The sequence below is a fragment of the Struthio camelus genome, chromosome 12 (assembly GCF_040807025.1).
Source record: "Struthio camelus isolate bStrCam1 chromosome 12, bStrCam1.hap1, whole genome shotgun sequence".
Taxonomy (NCBI): Eukaryota; Metazoa; Chordata; class Aves; order Struthioniformes; family Struthionidae; genus Struthio; species Struthio camelus.
In genome coordinates, this window is record NC_090953.1 from 3,252,842 (window position 1) to 3,278,810 (window position 25,969).

General features: G+C 38.3%; 1 protein-coding gene across 13 annotated transcripts in view; it reads left to right on the forward strand.

Annotated features, from left to right (window-relative positions):
* The first annotated feature begins 1,472 nt into the window (after positions 1–1,472).
* MEGF11 (multiple EGF like domains 11) overlaps positions 1,473–25,969 on the forward strand; it is a 279,056-nt gene continuing 254,559 nt past the window's right edge. For 9 of the 13 annotated variants that reach the window (XM_068958588.1, XM_068958595.1, XM_068958597.1 and 6 more), the window contains exon 1: positions 6,578–6,665. The gene's annotated coding sequence lies outside the window, so the exon portion shown is untranslated. Of the gene's footprint in view, positions 1,544–6,577; positions 6,666–25,969 lie in introns of those variants that run through there. The other 4 variants (XM_068958591.1, XM_068958594.1, XM_068958589.1 and 1 more) reach the window with 4 other exon arrangements.

The window sequence follows — 25,969 nt, forward strand, 5'->3', positions numbered from 1 at the left end:
TCTTATGTTTCTTATATATTGAGATGATGAAAAATCAGAATCGGGCCCTACATTATTTCTCTGATCAGAAAATAATAAGTAATAGTACATAACACTTAAACAGTGCATTTAATCTTGAAAACACTTTACAAGCATAGGATTGCTGGCTAAGAGCTAAGTTAGTGCAGCTGTTTGAATCACCTTTCAAAAACATTTTGGTCTAATAAATTTTATCATGCTTCTTATACTTCTTTCAGGAGGAAAATTACAACCATGGGGCACGATCTGTTCCCTGCCCGATTCCTCTTTGGCCATTTAGTGGCACTGAGCCACCCTAAAAAGCGCCAGCAGTGCAGCCGATTTAACAATACAAGGGCAGATGTTCTGGACGGTAGGGGATGCTAGAGAAGAGGTAAATTTTTCCATCGTGCTTTTCTCTGCCTATTAGCATCCCTTCAGTCTTGCTTGGTTTCAGCTCTAGCCAGCCTCTCTCTGTCCAGGGGCTGCTTTTAGTTAGGCAGGCAGAAAGCTGTGTGTTTGCCTGCCCCTACAACTGTGTGCGTGCGTAGTTGCAAACCGAGGCACCTTGAAATGGGTCCAGAAGTTTGCATGCTTTCCCGCTAAGCACATCCGCGGAGCTGGATAAGTCTCTGCTTTGGAGATGTCAGTCTTTCAGCTGCAGGAGGCATGGAGCCTTGCTTTTCTCCATTTCCTATCCTCCGCTGAGCCTCCGTGTTCCTGCCTCAGATACAGAGTTTGCTTCCTCATTCTCGCATGCACGGTTCAGGCTGCAACCTTGGGATGCCGGGGTGTCGTTCTGATTCTGGGTCCCTTGATTCTGTTTAAGGTATTTTAATTGAATCGTACGTACAAGGTAAAAGCAAAACCAAGACACACGCACGCACAAAACCCAAGGCGTCGGCACAAGGTCCCCTCCCCCAAACAACAAACGGTTAAATCAATAACCAGATGCCAAAACGGCCATCACCAAACGAGCAAGCCAAAAATCAGCCACAGCCCCGCAGGAAAGGGGAAAGTTTCTGCGCTCTGGAGCCGGCCCTGTGGCACCGCCTGTAAATGCGGGGACCGGGGGGAGCGGAGCCGGGCGCAACGCCGCCCCAGCTCGGCGCCTGCGGGGCCGGGGTTGCCCTAGTGCGCCCAGCCCTGCGTCCCGGAGCGGCGGCCGCTGCCGCGACTAGGTGCTGCGCTGGGGACTGAACGGCTCCGTGCTCCCACCCCCATCTCCTCCCTCCTCCTCCTCCTCCTCCCTCCCCCGGGTCCTGCGGGGAGGCGGGTTTAAGGTGGGTCGTGTGGCCGCGGCAACTTTCCCAACAGAGCCGAAGAGGCGCCCGGAGTCCCCCGCAGCAGCATCGCCTCCCCGTCCTGGGCAGCGGCACCAGCGCGGTGCCCCCACGCGAGCGGCTCGGGCTCGGGCTGGGCCGCCGCCGCCCGGGCTGCCGCTCGCCGCCTCCGGCCGCCGCCGCCCGCAGCACCGCGCTGCCGCCGCCGCTGCAGCCCGCGGAGCCGGCCCCGACGGCGGGGCTCCGGCCTGGGGCCCGCCGAGGTAGGTGCGAGTTGGGACAGGGGCTGGGCGTCGTGGTGTCTCTGCAGCTGCCCCTCATGCCCGTTCATCCCCCAGTGCTGCTGCTGCGGGGCAAGGAGCTTCTTCGGCACCCTCGGGCTGCGGGGGAAAAGTCCCCTTCCCTGCTCCTCCTGGACTTGCCCAGGCATCCAGGACGAGTTGGAGGAGGGGGAACTCTTCCCCAGCTGCCCTTTTCTGTCCCTTTTCCCTGAGCTTCTCTAGGTTCTCGTTGGTGATTTTGGAAGTGCTGATCTAGGAGAGATGGGGTGGGGGGGAGGGTGGAGGTCTTACGGCTTTGTCAGGACTCTCCTCTGCCAGTGCTTCCTCAGAAGTCAAACCCCTACCGCACGTTTTGCTGGTGTAAACTGGTCGGCACGAACTTTCTTCTGGTTGCAGGAGGCAGATTTGCTCCCTGCGTGCCCCGTGCTCGGGCTGGCGCCTGGCCGCCCGGTGCCGCAGCGCTCCCCCGCCTGCTCGGGCACAGCACTGCTGCAGCGGGGTTCCCGGGGCTCCTGGCTGCAGGGAGCTGGTAGGACGCGGCGTGGAGGTGACACCTCGGTCCCTTGGGCTGAGGAGCTGGTGAAGTTACTCTGATGCTACTCGTTGCTGCCAAACATTGCCTCCTGCCTGCTGCCTGGAAGGGACTCTGGCCACCCTGCCGGATGCACCCTAACAACCTGGGGGAAGCTTGGGGCTGTTGGGATGCCAGCATCCTTTAATGCTCAGCTGAGATCCTCAGGTGACAGCACAGCGTGCAAATGCCTGTGCTTATTAATATTCTTCTGCAAACCTTGGGCATCTGGTTGGCCCTAAGAGTTGGGCAGAGGATCAATACTGTGTGAAACCAGGGCAGCCATCTCTCAAAGTGTCATAGGGGTTAGAGATTTAAATAAAGCCTGTGATCATTAAATACTGTTAAGGGTTGGGGTTAACCCCATAGCAGGAAGGAAGTCCAGAGTTTGCTAAAAGGAAGTCTACAGTTCATATCTTTATGACCTCCTGCTTTAGGACATAAGTACATAGCATATTAATTATGAATTAACTAGAATTTGGCAGCTCCCTTATCCTTCATATCCAGTCAAATGGGGGAGACCCCCGTCATGCTCAGTCCTGTATGCTAGTAATAGAAATTTCAGTCAGTCGGTTGGATGTTAGATCTTTCTTTCACATTATGGGGCTAACTAATTCTGTCACTGCTTCTTCTGTGATATCCAAGTCTGAAACCAAATCCTTCTAGTACTGTCAGACTTCTCTCAGAGCACAGACAACGCTTTTCTGTCTGCCTGTTTGGACCTTTCTTGTATGTCTACTCTGTTATTAAATCCCACAAATTTTCTTTCTCGGAGTAAGGTCTGATGGATGCATTCTTTTAGGTGTATTGCCTTGCAAAGTAAAGTAGTGCTAAAGAAAGGTGAATAAACCAACTAATCCAGTCTCATCATAGGCTATGATTTTGTGCAATCATTTAGAGACTGAGAATCTGGTCTTAAAAAAGCTTATGAGTAAGTTCACCCTCATGGGACCTGGTCTAGAGTCTGCTAAAGTTAATATAAGGCACCTGAATTGGTTTTACATTAGGCCAGTGAATAATGATGAGGGCATGTGTTTAAGGATAATCACATATGTTGGCAAAATTAGTCTTAATGAAAGTTCATGAGTTCTTATTTGTCAGCAACAACCTCAGGAGACTTTTTCAGTGTTCAAACTGCTGAACTTAGTTTTCTTTCCGCCTCTTGCTAGCATCCAAGTCAATCTGCTACAGAATTGTAAACATTTTATGTTTCAAATGCTTCTGGCCGTGTGGCAACTAACCATTTTCAAAACAATTTTGTTGTGTAATCATTCTCCTCTAGTCACCTGATCGTCTGCTTTACAAAATTTCATAATTTTAGTTTAAAGTAAGGTGGCCAAGGTAAAATATACAATATTTAATATATATTGTGTTCCTCCTATGGTTTTAATTATTGAAAAAGAAGTAATTTGATATCTTACTATTTCAATTAAGTATAAATGAACAGTGAAAAGTACCAAATAGAGGCAAGTACTCTCTTCTAGGAAGTTACATGTCAGTGAATGTATTTACTATGAATGGGGCATTCAACCATTTTTAGTTTGAATAATCCATCATGCTTTTAATGTTAGACAGCAGAGTTAATATTTAAGCAAATGTACACAGCAAAACTGTAAATCTTTGAAAACAGGCAATTATATTGGAAAAGTGAATGTACCTTCAAGTACAGCCTGTACAAACTATTTCTCTACACAGTGATCGCAATTCTTGCGAACCTTTTATCTGTGTCTGTGAAATCACTTCTAATTCCATGCTCCTACAAAGCGTGCGCTTGGTTATTGTTTTCAAAACCATGCGGTTTGAGCTACTATTTAAATATTGTATTTATGATACTACTTTGGTTGTTCAGCTTAAAAAGAAAAGTGATGCATACCATTGCATACTAAAAGGCTTCTATGTAATTACTACTTTTGGCGGAACTGCCGTGCAAATCTCTGGGGCAAAAATTTAAATGGAGTGTTTATACAGTTCACAGTTACTTTATATAAAAGCTATAAGCTCTTTTTCTTGAAACATGGGGGCTGCAGGCCTGGGGGAGTGTGGAAGTATGGTGCCTGCAGTGGTTTTTACATTTGAGTTGCAACATGTACACTTACTATTGGTCTTCATGTGCTTTCAGGTGCAGAGAGAGGGTGTGAGGGGTTCCCACAAACTATCCATCTGTACCACTTGGGGTTTGAATTACCTGTTTATACACCTTTTTCTTATTGTCATTTTATGCAAATATTTCAGTTCTGGTTGCCTCTTTCAGAACTGTGCTGGTGGGCATGTGGTTACTTGCACTGCGCCTCTCTGCCTTGCATATCCGTGTGAGACTGACTATGAGAGTCAGAATCTAGTCTAATTCAAAGCCTCTCTAAGTCACTGGGAATCTCTCTGCTGACAGTGAAGGACTTTGGACCACACTGTAGTTCCAAGTGGAATTCAGGCTTCAATATCATCTCAGGTTCTCTAAGGTATCCTGCCTGTCCTCTAGTTGCTACTTCATCAGTGTTCAGTTGTCCTGTAAGACACATGTCGTATCTGGTGCCCTGTGCAGGTATCTTGGTAAATCTAGAGCCTGCCAAATAGCACTTGGTGTCCATGTTTAGGCAACTGAATCCTTCCCTGGCTGTCTTGCATATTACTAAAATGACTAATATGTAAAACCTGAGATGAAGGGAATAGTTACAAATTACCGTTGTGAATAAATGAGTTACCCCCTGGAAGGGGTTGTGAATGGAAAAGATTTACAAAAAATTCAACCTCATTGTTCTGTACCGTACAGGCTGACTGTACCACTGTAGCAATTGGCACTTTTCTTTGCACAAAACCAATTGAAAAACTCAGTAAGGAAGTTTTGTGTGGTAAGGAGGGAGAGATGAAAAAGCTCACAGAAAATTAAAAGAGCTACTCTCAAAGGAGACAAATCCCAAATAGAATCAATTTTAAAGATTTCTAGATGAATCCTGCTATATGATACTTCAGTGTGATTCCTGTGGGTGATGTCCGATTACTGTATGCATATAGAAGGGAAGAATTTTGAAAAAAAATTTACAAAATGTGATCGTTACCTTAGGAATCAAAGATTATTTATCAGATTCACGAAGAGGCAGTATTCCATGCCCTTATAAAGATCAGACTCAGTAGCCATAAGAGAACAGGCTGCAGCTCAAGGTATCTAAGTTCAGCCAGAATGTCCAAAGACAAATCCGGAAATCTCTAGGATACATGTGCTTACAAATACTTGCATATGAACAGTAGTGCTGAGCCCTCCAGGCAGTTTCCTGTCTGCCTGTTTCTCTAAAGGGAAAGTACTGAAATTTGTATGAAAGCTTTTCTCTGAGAGAGAGCGAAAGAGATGCAAGATGAAGGTCACCACTTAGCCTGCTCACAAAAATGCAGCAGGAAAGTGGAGCACATCCAACTTGTACAGGATTGCAAACAAGGCCAGAATTGGTAGGCCTAACTTTTTTTCTTTGCGGTAAGAACGGGCACTGAGAATTTCCCCTAGTAGCAGCCTGACTAGAGAGGCTAAGGACTGGATGGACCTGAGGCTGAATCATATTCACTGCTAGAGATATGCTCTGTCTAGAAGAGGAGCAAGACAGAGTAGCTGGGTGGTTAGAAGTGTGGAGAAAGTGGTTCTGTGCTATAGCTTTGCGTACTTCATTTGCAAGGGTTTTCAACCCAGCATATCTTATGCGCGTTAACAGTCACCCTGAAAAACATTTTAAAGAATTAAAAAAGCACCAGAGAACTGCCAAAATAAGACAGCTTAAAGGTGGGTCAAGTACGAGATCTAGGAGCAGTTTTTTTCCTTTTTTTATTTCACTGGTAGATATGTGTAGATATTGCCCAGGTTCTCTTAAGTTCCGGATATGGAGCTAAACTTTTTCCTTAGATGTTTTTCTTGGATTCCTTGTTAAGATCTAGACTTTTGCTAACCCCACTTTTTTATCACAAGTCTTATGGTGTATGGTGTTTTTTTGCAAGGTTTCAGTTTATGGCGTGTTGTGAACACATGAAAATCTGTTTTTTGTGGAACGAAGATGGGAAGAAAGGAAGCTGACAGCTCTAAAAGCTATAGAGAAACTATGAGATGGAGTACTGGAATTTAAAGTTGACTCTTGAGAGGGCCAAACCAGGAAGGAAAATCAAAAGCTAGAAAGATCTGTAGTTAGAGGATGCAACCTATTTCTGCAGCCGGTACAGCTAGATACAGTAATTGTGGACCATATTCTATTTTCCAAAGGTTCCAATTCTATTTTTTTTCTATAGGGTTTGAATCTTTCATACTTAGGTCTGATTTTAAGACAAATACTTGAATAGCAAAAAACAAGATTTTTCAAACTAATGAAAGATTTGACGCAGCTATTTTATGAACCTTTGAAAAATAGAGGCTTTGTTACAGATTTCTCTCCTTTTTTTTTTTTTTTTTAAACAGTGTAAAACATGGAAGTATGCTGATATAAAGCAAATGTAAGCATGAGGAGAATCAAGTCCTTTATCATGCTTTTAAAATCTACCAAGCGAAGGAAGCATGGATGATTTGTAAGTAGTCGACTGGCATATGGTACCATTATGATAACATCATGTTCACAGCACTTTCCAGATTGATATACAACCTTTCTAAAATAAGCTCAGTAGCAAAAGAAAAAGGGAATGTAAAGTCATTTAGCAGCCAACATGCTTTTGGTAGCAGCATAGGACACTGGTAGGTGACTTCACTGACACTCAGTTTGTCAAATGAGTTGTACATCATAGTCTAGTACCTACTTGACAAGCAGCCACTCCAGAAAACTGCCATTGCACTCTGTACTTTAGGATCTGATTCGTGCTTTCCTAATTCACAATGAAATGCTGCATTCATTTTCATTCCGTGCAGTTTCAGCAAAGTCATGGGGGTTAGCACAAGGTATAGCATTTGTTCCTCAGGAGGAAGTCCAGCATTAAGCCCTTTTGTTAACAGTATTAGGAGAAAGGCTGGGGTTATCTAGGGATGGAGACTGAATTATACTCTAATTCTTGATGGAAATATCCAGACTGAGATTGAAAGTGTCTCATTGGCATGCTGTGTCATTTATGGTTTTCAAGTAACAGTAAAATCATAAATATTCTTAGAAGCAGAAGCCTTGACAAGACAAACTATGGCAATGGTTCACTATTCAAAGGGTTTTTATCTACTTGCCACAGCTAGCTTAATTCTATAAAGAATTAAAACAATGATACTGTATATGGCATTATTATAGCATAAATTATACTTTTGTTTGCATTCATTTAAATGTAAAAGCTGTAAATACCACTTTAAAGAAGTGCTGGGCGATTAATTTGAAATTGTATTAACTTCTGTACAGTGAAATGGATAAGGCAAATCAAAACCATTAAAGTTACAACCCCTACCGTTTCTCAAACTCTGTAAAAATGTCCGATGTAGCAATGTTCTTCATCCCTTCTTCCCTTCTAATTTTCTTTTTCAGCATTTTTCAGATAGGCATTTTATCAACGAAACAGGGCCAATCCATTATTTTATAGATACAATTCAAGTATCAGAAAATTTACTTCTTAGTATTATTATGCATTGCCTTCTACAAAGCACCGTGTGAATAGTCATGCACTGAAAACTCTAAGAGAAAAATGGATTTTAAACCAATATTTCTTCGCAAAGAGATTAACTGAGATTTGGAGGTTTGGTTTTCCAGATGCAGGCATGTTTTTGGGATGCATTGCCTGCCGGATATAATCCGCCCCCCCACCCCTTCCCCCAATAAAGGTCAGACTAGCAGACCAGACTGAGCCAGGCACCTAACTTCTGGATTGCTCAAGTCTGGGGATGTGAATCTCAGCCCTTCATAATAATAACTAGTTTTCACTTTGATTGTATTAAACAAAAGGGGGAGGGGCTGGTAAGAAGTCTAAATATTGTCTTATAAATGAACGGTTTTGAAAACTGTTGTTTTTAACGCTGAGCTTCAGTCTAAGCAAGATGGGTTCTGACAACCTTATAGTGTTAAAGCAGGGCAGTTACGCATGCATATACATCTTGTATACAGTATAGAGTGATGTTTTCACTCTTTTAAGTAATAGCTTGAAGTTACTGTAAGATTTCCCTGAATGAGGATTTTTGGATGTAACCCTAGGTATACCATGCAGTGTTAGGACAGTGAAATGTCATTCTACTTAGTTATATAGATTATTGTTTTGAGGAGAGAAGTCAAGTAACTGCAGCCACTGATTAGAACTACTAATAATTACTTTTCCAGAAGACTACAAAAATCTTGAATAATAAGTAGTCCAACAAACCGAACTTCTTTAGTGAGGGTATGTATAAATAATAGTGAGAGGTTCTTTTGGTTTGGAGTCTTTGGTGCCATTATAGCTGTCATTAATAATGTATTAAGTGTTTGAAAGAAAAGACCTCAGTAGCCTATAGGATATATTTGCATAGTAATTGAGGATTGATTAAATGCAGTATCTGCAGTGAGGGCTACTGGGTGTAAGTCTCACAGGAATCACAAAGGTGGTAAATTATGTTTACAAAATATGCATTTATACTAAATATTGGTGGTCAAATATACAGACAGATTTGTATACTGCAGATGGAAGGAGAGTCCTTTTCATGGTACTGTCTGCTGTAGAGAGGATTCAGCTGCCTGTTACCTAGCACTGGACTATAAACTCTTTAGAGCAGGAATTGTGACTGATGTAAACCGAGGTCTGTCCAGTGACAAAATACCATCTGCTGTTTATGTTCAGAAGGTAGCAAAGTATCCGTTAACAAACGGAAAGAACTCAGTGGGCCGTTTTAGCAGTTGAGGCAGGTGTTATGTCCATTCCAATCCACAGGAATTTTGAAAAGTTTTATTTTTCTTAATCTTTTGCATTTATATTTTATCACTGTGACTGATAAACGCGTAAGTGAAATTTATTTCTCAAAATATGTCTGTGGGGTTGTTTGTGGATGATCTGGGTGCAGCCTGGAAACATAGCTGTTCCTTTTGCTCTGCCGTATAAAAGGAAAAATATGGGGGAACTACTTAATAAGGGGCAAGCAATGTTAAACAAGGAAGGCAATGGAAAATAGCCTGTCAGGCAGAGGTGCGTGGGTAGGAATGATAGAGAAAGTCACTTTTATATATACAAAAGAGCAAGAGAGAGAACCACAATTAGGAAAACAAACAAGAGGAGAGAAAGAGAGAGACAACTAAATTAGATTCAGCAGCAGATAAAAGGCTTACCCAGAAACTGCTGAGTTAAATGAGAATGGGAAAGTAAGGAACAGATCTGTGCGTAGTGTGCAAAACCCTTCTGCCTGACAGAGAGAGAGAGAAGCAGCAGCAGGATGCTGCTGTGATGATTAACATCCAGCGTTTAAAGCCAATTTTTTTCTAGATAATCCAGGGATTCTCCTCATTTTGTTTTTAGCAGCTTTTTTTCCTGCTGACTTACTGCTCAGCAGGTCTTTCTTTTGTCTTATCCTCCCTAGCATTCTTTTAGGCTTTTGTCTAAGGATAAAGTTTGCCACTTGAAGGGCAGCTTGATAGACTATTCACCAGAGGCCAATTCAAGAGTGTGGGTTCTCTGTGTAATAGAGAAGACCAAGCTTAGGTTCGTTCGTTCTTATGCAGGCATTCAGTAGTAGAAGACACAATAGAAGCTCTATTCTGAGCTTCTAACAGTCCAAAAAAGTACTTCTGCAGGACTTTTGCAGCTAAATCTGTGCTGGTAGACTCTGGGATACAGCAAGAAGGAAGGAAGGGCAGGGTGTCAGTATATTGTTCAGAAAGCATCAGCCTATAGAAAATACTATTCTACATCTTGTTTGGTTTATTCTTGGCCCTGGTTAAAATAATGAGCACTGCAAGCAGAATATGGGCTCGGAGCTTCTGTTCTTATGTTTGCATAAGTACTCTAGAATGAAATAATCTCTGACTTTCATACACAGCCTACAAATGCAGAGAATATACCAAAGATAGAGGCAGATATGTATTCTGAGCTTGCAAAAGTGGTGTTGTGGAGTAAATTGCGGTAATACAACACCCTGTATTTCTTTGAAGGGATATGTAAATATTGTTAGGGCCTGATCTGTCCTGCTGTACTGTGCCTTGAAGCAGCACCCAAGAAGGCGAAGGACTGGTGCCGAAGTGCTACTTTTCCACTTCGTGATGGAACATGGCCTCAGTGTGGCCACTGTTGTAAACTTAACATACCGTGCGTGTGAACCATGACCCTGGCCTGGCCTTTTCCGAGCTTGCCCTTGTCTGGCCTCAGCAGTGAACCCCTGAGCAGCCTTTCAGTGGCAGCTTTCCTGGTGCTTTTCTTGAGGATCTGGTGTTCAACATACACCTCACTGGTGTTTGGAATAGTGGGTGTTTGGGACTGGACTGGTGACAGCAGTAAAGAGAAGTGCCAAATAGCAAAACTAGAAGGAGTTAGGAAGATACTGAAAATAATTGGGCTTAATCCTGGAAGAGGAAGGTCTGCAAAAGGAGGTCATAATACTTCTGAAAGGACAGTAATTGTTTACAAAGAAGTATCTTTAGGCCTTTACGGAATTTCAAAAGCTGAGGATATAATCTTAAAAAACAACCTGAGATGAATTAAATACTTGACAACTGTCACTGAAAGGTGAATAAATCTGCCCAATGTTCTTTCATGAACATCGAATTCATTAAAAGACATAATTAAACAAATTTCTTGTCACTGCTTTTGTTTTTGTGCTATTGTCAAGAGACAATATTATAGATTTGTTAGCACTGGATTTACTTTAGTGAGTCCATTTAGGAACACTGCGTCTTTTTACATGAAGGTTATCTTTTATATTTAAAAATATAAATAAAATATATTTTGAATATTCTGATGTGCTTGCATGCCGCTTCTTTGTTACACTGCATGCAAAAACCAAAAAGATTAATACTAACTTTTTTTTTGCACTCTTGCATTAGAGTTCTGGAGGAGAAATCGCATAAGTCAGTATGTGCAAAAATGTCACAGTTGGGAAGCTACACTGTAAATTACAAGCTCAACTCCTTGTGTATGAAGGTTAATGCATCTGCTCTTATGAGTTGTTCTGCTTAGCAGTGTAAGAAGAATGCAGTTGAAAAAAGATTTGTCATTTCAGGTAAATTGTTAAGCCGTACTGAGAAAGATCTTATGAGCAGGTCTGATCCCAATGGAGACAATGTGATCCACTCAAAGAGCAAGCAGTGCCTGAGTGTTTGCATTTCCTACTAGAAACTCAGCTATTAGTCAGATACTTTTTTTCATTTCAGCTAACTTTTTGGACACCTGTGTACAAATTAAAAGAGAAAGTCTTGTGTTGTGTGCTGCCTGTCATGCAAAATAAGAAGAAAAAGAAGACATAAATTTAACACAAATCAGTATGTTCTTGCATTAGCTTGATAGCTCGTCATTCATTATGTAGGAGTTCATCATGGACAAACAATTCTACTTATCTAGCTAAAACTAATATTAGGAACTGTTTTGAAATAGGATACGGTGGTCTTCGTACTTTTGCATCCTTTTTATTTGTTAGTAAGTCTCTTAAATCTATATAGTATATGCCAAAAATATGTGGTGGTCTCTAGGTTGCTCACTAGTGTATTGTAATATACATTCATAACTTTGCAGTAGGAGGGATATCACGTTTATTTTATTTTCATCCTCTGCCAGCGCTGATTTTCAAATCTGAACTTGTATTAAGTCCACAAAGATGGAAAGTGCTAGTGGTCAGGATATTCAACTGCACTGCAGTCTGTCTTCTTTTGAAGATTAGACTTTCATCAGAGATATGTAGGATGGTAAGTTTTTTTAGGGCAAAGATAGTTTCTGTGAGTGTCTATATGTAGACCTTTGTTTTGCTTGGGACCTTTGAGCACTGTTAAATTAGGTGTTAAGTAATAAACATAACAGTGACTGTTGCTTGTTGGATAAATCTAGTGTCAGGAAAAAAGCATTACAAACCAGGAGGCATAAAGCCTATTCTTGGCTTTGTCAAAGATTCCCTGTAATATCAGTGCCTTATGTTTTCTGGGAATACTAGTGCTTCTTATATATCTGTATTTTTAATCTTAACAGATTTGCAGAGTACTCCAAGATACTGTTCAAAGTCCTTGGTAGTACTGTATTCATCCCTAGATGATTTAGTCGTGTATTAGCTATAGATCAGTCTAGCTCTGTTCATTTCTCTTTTAATTTTATGAAGCTGACTGCTGTCAGTTGCTAATAAGTCAAAAGCCAATTAGTTCTGTTCCTGTTTATTGCTATATTTTGTGCAATTGGATGATAATAGTTTCCTCCTAGGTCAGATTATATATTAGTTTTCTCATGTATCTAAGTCTGCTTGAAAACAGAACTGGATGTGTAAGCAAACTTTTGTTGTTTGATACAATCATCTTGGACTTTCCTTACTATAATTTCTAATCAAGGAAAAGTCAGTATAAAAAAATAAAAAAATTGTTGGGAGCAGCAGAAACATCATTTCAAGAATCTATTAAATGTTAGGTCATCTGTGGCAGCATTGATTCTGCACAGGTATAAACTACTGCAAATGATGAACACAAACACAAAATAGTTTTCAATATTTGAAATATTGCTTGCTGGAATAGAATTATAAGATATATGCATTGTTTTCATAAAGATGTAAAAGGATCTAATTTTGAAAACCAGTGCTTGAGGTTAGCTGTCCAAATATCTGCTTATTCTGTAGTACTGATGTGAGCAACTCAAAGCCAGCTGAAATCAATGGGTGTGTTTTAAAGGACTTAGAACTAGGCCCTAAATGAGGGTCTGTGTTTCTAAAGTGGCACTACATTTGAAAATTGAACTCTCTGTTATTCAAAGGTACTTTAAATAAATAAAATTCTGTATTCCAATTTCCAAACCAAAAAACTATTGTTTTCAAAAGAAGCGTATAGTGAAAATCCGATAAGCATTTCTAAAAATGTAATTTCCGTTACAGTTGCATTTAGTTCTGTGTTCCCTTAGTCAAGCCACTTCCTCAAGATACGTGCCCAGCTAATCGATATTTAAATAGAAATAAAATGGAACATGCAAATGATGAGGCAGTCTTTGGGATTCTCTACTTGTTCCCTAAAGCGTCACGTCAAATACAGTAGACAAATCTTCAAGTCTAAATAATTCATTTGCAAATGGTAGGAGCAAGAGGAGAAGGGGGAAAAAAAGTTGTTCCATGCTAAAATAATGCATTAAAATTAATCAATTTCCTCCTGCTGAGGAACAATCATTTAGAAAACATTTTAATTACGAGAACTGAATAATGGGATCAGTATTCTTGAGAAGGCTGGATTCATCCTACTGAGCACTGGAGAATCCTCTTCGCAGGAGCCCATAAAAACATTGTTGTTTTTAAGTTGCTACTTTCAATCATAGTACTTCTGGGGAGAAATTTGATTTTTTTTTTTTTTTTCAGAGCAGCTTTTAAGGAAAATGTCGAGTGGACAGTAGGCATGTTTTAACTATCCTGTACCCAGAGCAAAGCTTTGCATGCACTCCAGAATTTTTGTTTTCTTTTGCATGAAATTTTATCGTGCATTGCTTAACACATATCGGAAGTCAAGTATTCAAGCCAAAGTGTCTGGCTGCAGCAACGCACAATGTTGTAATATAATGAATATAATGTTGTAAAAATAGCATTCCTGTGTCTATATTCAGCCTAACAGCGAACAGAAACTGGCAGAAGTAGAAGTCAGCCTGGTCCATTTTCTTGGCAAAAGAAGTGATGTATAAGGAAAACATTCATGTCTTTTACATGGCTGACTATGATCTTCTGAATTTGCTATGGCAGAAGAGCCTCTTTTACCATGTCTGCTGCATAAGGATCTCTGTCTCCCAACTCTGGTCTTACAGACATTTATCAGAGATCTGAACATTAATCAGAGGCGTGACTCACCAAGTATAAAGCATATGGCGACCTCCAAGGAGTAGCCACTAACTGGCCATCTGTGAAAGTTGTAGGAGATGCTATAGTGAAAAAATGTGCTTGTAGCAGAAGTTTCTTCTCATATATGGGAAGTCTAAAACAGTACGTCACATAATATTTTTCTCCTTTTTACTTAAGCAGTGGAAGTTTTGCTTTTTCATAAACTTGGCACTGCAGGCAGAGTCATGTTTACTAAGTCTAAGTAAGTTTCTGTGAGTGACAAGTAACACTCATGTACAAAGAGGTGGCTGATGCTGTTTAATATCTGCATCCTAACTGCAAAGCCCTCTTCTAAGTCCTGCAGTTGAGGTGATATTTAAGAATAGGCTTGTCAATAAGGTGACAGAAAATCTTATATAAAACACTTATATTAAGGCAGAATGGGAGGGAACCCGTTGTTTTGCAATTTTAACTTTTCTTTCAAAACACTAGACATTGTTCAGCCAAACAGATCACCCACTGGAGATTAAGTGACCTCAAAGTTTGCTAAACATGCACTTAGCAGCTCTGCTGAAGCTGCCTTGCATGAGTTTCAGTAAAATTTACATTGACTGAGGTCTTTGCTGTGTGCTTAGAATTGAGCTTGTATTTTAATACTTTTCTGAATCAGGGTATTAGGTCTGAAAAGAAAATTACAATAGATTCACTGAGAGTGATGTAAATCTTTATGTTCTCACTAGGACATGCAAAAAAAGCTGAATATCCTAGTAATAAACGTACCTTCTAACTTGTGGAATGAACAAAGTTCCCAAAATGGTTATTACAGGCTGTAGATTCTGGTTTGGATTATTGAAATAGAGTTACTGAGAATTAAGTTGTATAAAAAGCATTTTCTTTTATATTTTCATAATTACTCTGTCACTCGCATAAACTTTTTTCTATCTTGAAATGGTCTTTGTTGATACTGAAAATTGCTGTAGGATAAGTTAAACTGGTCTAACTGAGATTCATAAATCCGCTTTTTAACAAGTACAATTAGGAATACTTATTAGAGACCGGCTGGAAAACGTTGGGGATAAAAATTTACCATAGGAGCCTTTTTATGTGTTTGAAACATTATTTGATACCAAGCCTTAAATTAGATCACCAGAGAAATGAACCTGCTATTTAAAATCTCATTTGTACACAGGAAGTTAATTCTGAATATTCCTATTGATAAAAATTTTATTATTAGGTCTTGTTAAACTGCCTGTTTTTAATGAAAGTCTGACTTTTACAATACTTCTTCTATAATTAAAATATGAGAAGTAGCAACTTGATTATATTGAATGCATTTGTGTCCAGTGGCTGTGTAATAAACTTTGGGACTAGTCAATTCTATTCTCTATTATGGTTTTGAAAGTAGAACAGTTTATTGGGCCTCATTTCAAGCCAATTCAGGTCAAAAGAATTGTTCAGTTAGTGCATTTTGGATTCACATTTTAGAAAGATAAGCACAGTTTTTCAAACGTTTTAGCGCATAACTTGACACCAGGAGAGATAGAGAAGAGGTAATTCACAAAGAATGTAACACCTAACCAGGCCATATTGGGTCAGATCAAAAATTCTTCTAGTCTGTTTTTCTGACCTCAGTCCAGTAGTGGCAAGCATATATCAATACTTCCCTGAATAGTCTCCTATTTAGTTTCTGCGGGCTTTTTTTACAGCTTGTGCAGAGAAGGAAAGGCTTCTCTAGTGGCTAAGTCAGAAGACTAGCTTTGGTATTGTGTGTAATCTTGTGGACCAGCCACCTTAAACTGGAGCTGGATTCCCTTTTTACTAGCATGACTTTCAAACTGACTTCAGCAGCTAAGACCCAAGTTTCTAAATGCTGTTTAAAAAAATGCTTTTGAGAAAATTCACATTATAATTAAGGAATTATTATTATTTTCATTATTGCACCAAGGAAACTATTTTAACACATTTATGTTGGCGTAATGACTGCAAAATAAAGGAAACTGTAGTATATGGAAAATCATTCCTGAAACTTTTGGTTGGTTTTTTACATTACTTCTGTTGCAATGCAGGCATTATTTTGGAAGCACTGTTGCAACAATGAGAGAATGCTTTTTAGCTTAATTGAACTGAATGTCTTAAAACAACATCTCATCAGTCAACTTTGAATTTTTCCTCTTAGTTGTGGTTAATTGTATTTTCCTCCTGGCAAATTGGACAAATCAATGTAAATGAAAAGATTATTATTATTATTTTTGGATACATAGGTAAACACTGTTAGCCATAATAAGCCATCTGTGAACAACACGAATCAAGGATGTAAATTCACTGAAGTCAGAGGTTTTACACCATTGATAAATTTGACACAACATTTATTACTCATCTAATTAGATTGTACGTTCAGAGCAGGAAGGAACCTAACAACGTATGCAGATGTCAAATAGGTATTTAGTACATTTCTGATTAAGATCAGCTAATTGACATCGCGTTGTGTTGATTTATTATGATCAGATATAACAAAACGTGTTCAATAGAAAAGAAAATGATTGAGTCGAATTCTGTTCTAAATAAGCTTGAATAAGCTTATTGATTTTACTGGGATTATATGGGTGAAAACAGCAGGAAAATAGATCAGGAGTTCTCAGAAGTTCTCTTCTGCAGCATTTTTTTGGCTAGCAGATGCTCACATTGAAGCTAATGTAGTGGCAGATGGGAAAGTGGGGCTGTATCTGTGAGGCACTCTGTAGCAGTCAACACTGCTGCAAGTCACTGGGCTGGGCTTGGCAAAATTCAATGGCATCACCTGGGCAGGTTAGTGTGTCAGAGTACTTTGTGGATTAGAGAGAGCAGTAAGACCTTGAGGTGGCTGGTGAGGAAGTCTAAGCTGTGTGTGAATTAGGTGGTACCGTATGTATAAATATTCTTTGTAACAACATGCCTGTTGATTTAGTCAATAGAACTTTCTCAGTTTCCATCTTAGGTACACAAAACCCAGTCCCCATTCCCTCTTTGATTCGTCTGCTCTTCAAATACCTGCAACAATAATCAGTTACTTTGTGGGTAGCAATTAGGCTTTCTCCTTTTTATCAGTTCCCTCCTGCAACCTTTTTCATTGTGGAATATAAGCAAAGGGAAGAAGCATCTTTCTGCCTCTCTTCTCTTTGGAAGGTACAAGGCAGTAGGTTCTGGTGTTGCTGTCCTGCTGGCTTGCAGCAGAAGGAGGGAAAGTTGGGTATTCTTAGCTTGCTTTTGTCTGTCTGTATGTGCAAATCAGCTAAAGCCTTAGGCTGAGCGACATACTGTTTGTGAGGAAGAGGAGAGAGTGCATGACAGTAAAGAACTCATTTGTTGATTTATCAGGTTTTTTTTTTTTCAGCCCAACTTAATGAATTCGGTAACCTATAGACTAGGAGGGTGTTTTTATTTTGTTACATAATCAAACTGGTTTATACTCAGGCCAGAGCCATTTATTGAAGGCAATTGATTACCATTTGTTATTACTTCCAAATTTACTTCTTAAAGAATTGCACTGACATGGTAGCTGGAGGCATTGTTTTAGGCAAGACTAACGTAGTGCCAAGACTGGGGTACGCATATCCATATATGGCAGATCTCTGCAGTAGCCTGGTTGAGTCCTTGTGGAATCCTGTGAAGGCTGTTAGCATCAGGGTTAATATTAGGGAAAACCTGTGCTTGCCGATAATGGACAGCGTAGATGAATAGACTTTGCTCATCATGCTTCTAGCTGACAGGAGCTCAGTGTTATTTCCAGAAAGTGAAATTCCAAGTGTGGAGACTTTCTGATTCCTAGTCCTTGATTCTCTTTAGTTTATGGCAATGATTGAGTCAGAAGAAATAGTCAGGCTGGGAAATGGCAAGGATATGGCTTAGAGTACTGTGACGCTGTCTAGGAAGAATCATCACAGATTTCGGATCATTCGGAGAAAAAAGCGATCATTTCTGGTGACTGCCTTTTATTTCTACATCCAGGAGCAGCAAGGAATCCAGGGGGATTTCGGGCCTTTTGATTACTTTGAGCTGCCTCTTCCTTCTTGAGAGTGCATCAACCCCTTGGTTTACTGGACTACTTCTAAAACAATAGTCTTCCTTTCAGACCTTGCAGCCACTAAAAGGAGATTACTGATAATATGTTGATAACATTTTAGTTTATACCAGTATGTCATTCTGGAGCTAAAAAGCTGGTGTAATTCAACAGAGACACCATTAACTTTAGTAAATTTAAGTCACTGCTATGAGGGAGCAGGCAACTCATCCCATGATTCAATTTAGCTGCTGTATTCCCTATCTGACTAGGAGATAACTTGATAAGATTTTCCGGTCAGCTTCAAACTAAATGCAACATCTTTTCTAAACTGAATAGATGGTAAGTTAGAAATTGCTAGAAATATCCACCCCTATATGTGCCACACCTGGAGGGCATTTTGTGCTTCATACAGGGGCCATATTTTGGGCCACTAGTAAAAGAACGTACTGTGACTTTGTCTCCAAATATACAGCCATTTTCATATGGAACGCAGAGAGTACCTCTCTTAATTCACTTCCTTGAAGAAGCTTGAAAAGCATTTTGAGTGTTCCTATTTTTAGCCTGTATTTTAGCCTGCTTTTTGTCTTAATTTCCAAATCTATTAATGGAAGTGTGTCCAAGAAAGCTCTGTATCGTTTGTGTTTCCAAATAGTGTGAAGATCTCACCAAGGACCTTCTTGTCATATTTTAGTACCTTTCTCCTTCAAGGGCAATAGCACCTTGTGTCCCCGTGCTCCCAGGAAATTACAGGGTTCTTTGGAAGTTAGAAGTTGTCTTGGTCTACTTTGATTTTACTGCTTCACTGACTTCTTCAGTGGTACACAGCAATGGTGAAGTAACATTTAGGATAAAAAAAGTAAGGATACTTCAGTGAAATTAAGGCATGTTAAAAGTATTTTACCATTGTGAGAAGACATAAGCTTACCTCCCAATCCTTTGTCCAATAATATGACTCCAGCTTTAGCAGGTCCTGCTCTACGTTTTTAACAACAGGTCTGGTAACTTACATAGTATTTGTAATGAAAGTATTACACTTCAGTCGTTGTCTAGAGCAAACCCTTCCTCCTTCCTGTACGCTGTTCCCCTACTTTATGCTGTCTTCTTGTGCTATTTCTCTCTTCCTTTCTCAACTTTGATATGACTTTCCTCCAAATTTCTCCTTGCTACGTGCACCCACTGTCGGCAGTGTTTAAATAGTGTCAAGGGACCAATATTTTAATTTGTTTTGTAACACATGAATGTCCAGCTCCTTTCACTGTGTGGCGGCTTAAGTGATCAGATGAGATAAGAGTCTCCTCAATGCTAGTATGCTTGTTCTTTCACTCGGATGATTGAAGTGCCTGTAAGCCAGGACTAGAGTGAAGCAAACAAAAGTGAGCATTAATGCATCTGCTCTATTTATGGACTAGTTACAGCTGCAGTTTATTGACCATTCAAATTGCTTTTGGTGTAAGATTGCAGGTGGAAACATTTCATTACTGAGGATCTTGCTATTCTTTGTAGTTACATTCTTTTTTTCCTGATGCAGCTTTCATTTTATTATGAGCTTTATCTGAATAATCAAATCTAGCCTGGTATAAGACATACAGTCTCTTCTTGCTGCGGCCAAGTTTATATGCATAATTCCTTTTAATGCATCAGTACATCAAGAAGAAAATACACCTCTTGGTGTTCTCAAAGCTTCAGCTTGAATATAAAAAATACATTTCTGTAGCAGATGTGCATGTATGAGTCTGTTGTCAGATCATGGAAAAGCATATTTTCAAGTCCTTTAAAATGTACAAGCCAAATCATCCATGGGTGTACTTGCTGGCCGTATTGGCCCTCATGTTTTTAGGAAACAAATCATTATTTAGATATTACAGTACAACTGTGAGTGACAAGATGAGCACATAGAATTTACACAGTTTATGTCTCCTGTAAGTTTTGAAACTAAGAACATACTTTTCAGTGACAATTTACAGTGAATTGTCCTTGAATCATCACCTGAAACCTCAGGATATTTTTAAATTATGCTGTTCTAGTCATCATTAAGAACTAATTCATATGAAATTCTCCATCATGTGAGAGAAATCTTTGGGAAAATTACATGAAGGACAACGCAAGAATGCAATTAGAAGGACCGTTCTCAGGTCTGTAAGCATGGAAGTCTAGGGAGAAATGTTTATGGCACCTGAGATATATTTTTCAAATTTATGTATATAAAAAGAAGCTATATTTTTTTCCATCTTTTTTTTTGCTTTTGCTTTTTTTATTAAGTAGGTATTTCTTTTATTTAGTTAAAGAAAGGCCAATATTTTGCCATGTTGCTGGCAAAAAACTTTCATGACAGGTGTATATCTATATAGATATATCAGCAAATACAGCATCAGTAACAGGTAACAGCAAATGGAGCATCAGTCTCTTCTCTTAGAATTTTGGGTCAGCATTCAGTATAGAAAGAGGTAATGGTAAATGTAGGGTTAGCATGAACTCGTGCATCTTTTTCTAAGCACATAGCCGAATCAAAGAAAAGCAAACATAAAAGAAACTTTATAAAGTTATAAATACCGCATGGGACCTTGCAGTAAAACTGGGAAGTCCCAAAGTACTGGGAAGTACCATTCTCACAAGATGTAGAAAAAGAACAATAAAATTGGAGATACAAAAATGGAATGAAAAGGAATATGGAGCATATTAATTAGTTTGGAAAGCCTTATAGTGGACATAACAAACTAGAAAACAAAAATAGCAGTGGTTTTAGTTGCTGTTAGGCAATCTGATATAGAATATATATATTTACTGATATATTTTTACTTCACATTGCTTATTAATTATGGAAATAGGATATGCATTTTGTGCCAACTCTTTACGTATATTACAGTTGAGTATCAGGCCATTTATTTGGGAGGAACGTGTCTTGGGTGTCGACAGAAAGAAATTATTGAAGAATACTATAAGAAAGCTAATTATAGTTACAGCAAAAGCTATAAATTAACTACTTTGAACTAATTCCAATCATACAATGTAAGGAATGACTAGAGGGGTTAATTGCAGCTGCTTGATCCAGTCAAAACTCTGTTCATCTATATTTTGTACTCAACACTTGTATGTTTTAAAAAAAAAAAAAAAGTGTGCTAATTTTCACCAACATCCATACCAGCAACCATTTTTAGACTTTATTACTTACTAGGACAGGGTTTTCTTGCTCTGTTTGGAGCAACAGGGAAGGATTTGTAACTTTCGTAAGAACTAAAGGGAAGCAAGTGTTTTTGCAGGTATTATAACTGCTATTATTTTTTGTCAATTGTCAATTATTAATCTGCACGTTCGCTTTTCATTTAAATTTTTATTTTATTTTATTATGTTTAATTTAATTAATGGACATTAATGTAAACATTTGTATTCTTTTATTATCCTACATAGCCAGCAAAACTAACATAATTAATTAAATGCAAACAATGATAATATTGATGGTGTAAAATTTGTTCAGAAATCTGCACGTTCACTTTCCTAATGAATCTTTCTTTCACTGACAGGACATATAATTAAAACAGCTATCAGTCTATTAATGTGTCTTACAATTTATATGTTATTTGACTGTGACCAGGTTCACCCTGAAGTAAGCATATTACACTAAGACATAGTTAATATTCTGTCAGCAAAACGTGGGACTGACAATGAGTAATCATCTTCTAAGGTTTTATTTTAAGTATTGAAATTAGTAAGTAATGTTAAACATCTATCACAATCCAAACCCGTCCTGATCACCATTCCCATAAGGAAATACAAGTAAACCACATTAAACTCTCTTTCGTATTCTTCTCATAAACTGTGGAGCTTTGCACTCAGAACTGGTGAAATCAATATTTTTCTGACCGTTTTAAAGGTCCCAGCAACCTTCTCCTTTTCTAGTGGTGCTGTTTCAGCATAAGAATGAAATGAATTTGTGGGTATCTTAAACATGAGATTGTGAATGGCAGTAGTATCTTTAGAAACAAGCCATTTGTGATTTTTACTCTTTAGAGATGCTAGCTGGATGTGATAATTTTTTTGGATTTTATGAACACCAAAGAAAATAAGTAACTTCACTTGCAAACACAGATCAGCTTATGCAAATGTATTTGCACCTTATTTTAATGTTTTACTCGTGAGATGCATGCTGATTTGTTCTGGGCCTCCATCAATTGCATGTATAAACATTGAGCCAAATACATTAGTCGTGAAACTCTTGATTTTAACTGGAATCAGAGCAGAAATAAATTTGACATAAATATCTGGCTTCATTTACCTCTGTCACCATGCTTCTATGCTGTTCCTGTGTTGTGAAGCATCAATATAAACTAAATTTAGTATGTGAAGCGTAAAGCTAGGGGAAATTCATTTGTAGGCATTGTCTTAATTTGCTGCAATAGCTGTGATTTACCCCAGACATTCTTAATGCTATTCCCCTTCTGGGGTGAACAAATGCAAATAATGAATAGAATTGCTCTTTTTGTAAGGAAGGTAATATTTTCTTTTTCTAATATGGTATGACTGTTAGCAGGATTTTTTGAGAGTTATTCCATTCAGTTACTTCTGCCGTGAGCGATCTGTATTATTACAAGTTTCACTCAAAAAAAAGAAAAAAGTGAGGGTTTAAAAGTAATGTGATGAACTTTTGTAGCTTGTAAAATATTTTTGCTTATCCCAGTAAAAAAAAATTTCTTTATATTACTTGAGAAGCTTCATAACCATTTGCCTTATTGAAATTAATTTCTGCAGGCATAAAATGTTAAATGTCTAGATCATCAGCACCAATTCCAGGAGATCCAAGGCAACATTTTTCCTCCAATTTATTTCATTTGCAGTGTGTTACAAACTCAGCTCCTAGCAGTTAGGATCAGCTATAGTTGTTTCCTTGCTGGGGACAAGTTAGAATTGGATACCAAATTGTTAATTTTTGTGGTAAATTGCGGTTGATAAAGATATAGGTGAAATTATTTCCTCTTGTGAAAAGCAGGTCAAAAATTTTTCTCCTTTATCTAAGCAGACTGAAGGAGTTGAAGTCTGGGGGAAGGTGGTGTGTGTGTGTTTTGGGTTTTTTTTTACTTCAGTTTCTAGCAAATGGAAATTAAAACAATTTTCGTTCATGCTTTACAGAAACAGTAAAATAATACCAGAAGATGCACATTGAATACAGAAGTTCAGGGCTTACTTGAATTGTGAATCTTGTGAAATCAGCTGCAAAAACAATAGAAAATTGAATGTTTTAGTTCTAGGGTAGAGCAAAATTATGCTAGGTTTGTGACATCTCTTTAAAATCTGCATATCTTTTGTAGACAGGCATGGATGATTTTTGAAGTGTACTTTTCTCATGCAGTATAGTTACAAATGTAAGTTTGCCCTTGATGACCTCATTAAATAATTTCAGATCAAAGTGAGAATGTTTCTAAAACGTGTATCACAAAGCTGTGGTGTGATCTTGAAAATGATGATCTTGTTCTTTGCTGCTACCAAAATCTGCTTTTTGGAAGTTATTAATTGGTAGATACCAGTCTTTACTGTATATATATATATTTTTTCATTAATTTAATATGAATAGCATTTTCTAACAGTGTGTCTTGAACACCACACCAGGTTACTCTTTTTGCAGAGAAAGCCCTCAAACATCTCCTAATGTTTGTAGGTGAAGGTACATGAAGAATGCAACACTAGTGCTGTACACACATAGCTCAGAACAACACTCTCTGAAATATGTTCAGTTGATGGACTTAAGTGATTCTAAATAAGAGACAGATGCATCCTCTGACCATAACCGCTGTAAGATGTTTGGTACTTCCTAGGAAGGCTGAGTAGGAGTTGCCTCGTTAAATCAGTCCTTCACTTGTCCTGCTCTCGATGGAATGTCATTCAATGTCAGATCTTCATTTAGTTCATTGCACAACAAAGATTCCACTACGTTGTTTCTAAGCATCTTTTTTTCCTGGGGCAAACGTACCACATTCTGTAGAGCTGGCAAAAGCTCCTGTTTTATCCACCTCTCTAGCTAGCAGGCATTGCTCATCCTTCCCTCTGCTGGTTTCCAGTCTGTCAAAGAAATATCATTGTTCTTTTTTCTTTTTTTTTCTTTTCTTTTTTCTTTTTTTTCTTTTCTTTTTCTTTTTTCTTTTCTTTTTCTTTTTTCTTTTTTTCTTTTTTCTTTTTTTTTCTTTTTTCTTTTTTTTCTTTTTTCTTTTTTTTCTTTTTTCTTTTTTTTCTTTTTTCTTTTTTTTCTTTTTTCTTCTTTTTTCTTTTTTTTCTTTTTTTTTCTTTTTTTTCTTTTTTTTATTTTTTCTTTTTTTTCTTTTTTTTCTTTTTTTCTTTTTTTTTCTTTTTTTTCTTTTTTTTTCTTTTTTCTTTTTTTTCTTTTTTCTTCTTTTTTTTTTCTTTTTTTTCTTTTTTTTATTTTTCTTTTTTTCTTTTTTTTTTTTTCTTTTTTTTTCTTTTTTCTTTTTTTTTCTTTTTTTTTCTTTTTTTTCTTTTTTCTTTTTTTTCTTTTTTCTTTTTTTTTCTTTTTTCTTTTGGCACGAGAAACCACCTAGAAATTTCTTTGTGAACAAAAGAATAGCCAAAGCAATGTGGATATGGTATAGCAGGCTAGATTTCCTCCTGGTATGAAAATCTGAGACTGAGATGAGACTTCAGAGAGGATGTCCCTTGAGAGTTTTTTTTTTTTTTAATCTTGAAACAAAGATAGAAGAAATGGATTTAATGAATCTTATTTACATGGGGGGAAATTTTGAAAATTTCACTGAGGTGAGCTCAGAGAAAGAAGGGTAATTAAGGAAAATCAGAGAGGAATGTGAGTTGGTGATTTTTGTCTTCTTCAGCAATGTTCACAGTCTTAGGAGTATAACATTCCAAAGTGGAGAATATTGAGTCACTCCCAGATTAGTCCATAGAAGTTCTGAGAAAGATCCAATCTAAGCGACTAAAACAGGAGTGTGAATGAGGTAACTGTGCTGGGATGGATATTCTGTGATGCTTTACAATTTGTGGGTTTATAGGAAAGTACTTAAAATATGTGTTTATTTCTAGTTAGACCCATAAGTGACCTTGATTTCAGCGAGGGAAAAGAGTATTTTTTCTAAGTTTTGACCTCTAATATACACAGCATCTAACTTGAGATAAACATTTTAAAGCTGAAAGAAAGATTTACAGAAGAGACAGCTTTAAAATCACAATATCTGAGCCTTAATGGAACAATAGCAATTGTGTTGCTATACTGCTAGACAGAGTTTGTTTCACGCACAGCATCCAAAAAACGGGTACTTGGGGTCCGACCTACTGTTGGTTTGCTTCTGTGTGATATGATGAAGAGCAGGTCTCCGTAAAAGTCTATGTTGAAAGGGCACTGACTTGTGATTTCATCTTCATCTTGTTTCCATATGGTCCCTAATTCATGCCTTGTCTCCTGGAAGAAACGGTAGACAGCTCCGCTAGCATCACTCCTTGCTCCAGCCTTGAGGTATTAAGTTCCAAGGACCCTCTAGCAGTGAATGCTGGAGAACGGAGGCTGTTTCTGACTGAGATAATTCATTATTTGATGCATAATTCTAGTATTCGTTTCTTTAGTGTCCAAGAACTAGGAGATGATAGACCAAAACATTTTTATTCCATGCCTAATACAGTTTTCATGATGAGAATATAATGGAAACTCTGTAAGAGAGATATTAATAAACATATCATAATTAATTCTTTTTAAAATATTACTTATTCCCTTTTTTCAGGACTGCTGTCTATAGATGACCTTGTCTTTCTTCTTTTTAACTTTTCCCATACATGCCAATTCTAACTTCCTGCCATAGAGCTGTAAATCCTCAGCACTGCTTGAAGGCAAGAACAGATGATTCAGTACCATCTAGTGCATTAGTGTACGATCAAGCAGAACTTAAAATACAAAGGAAGCCTTGTTGGTTGTGTCATCCAAAGGCATGA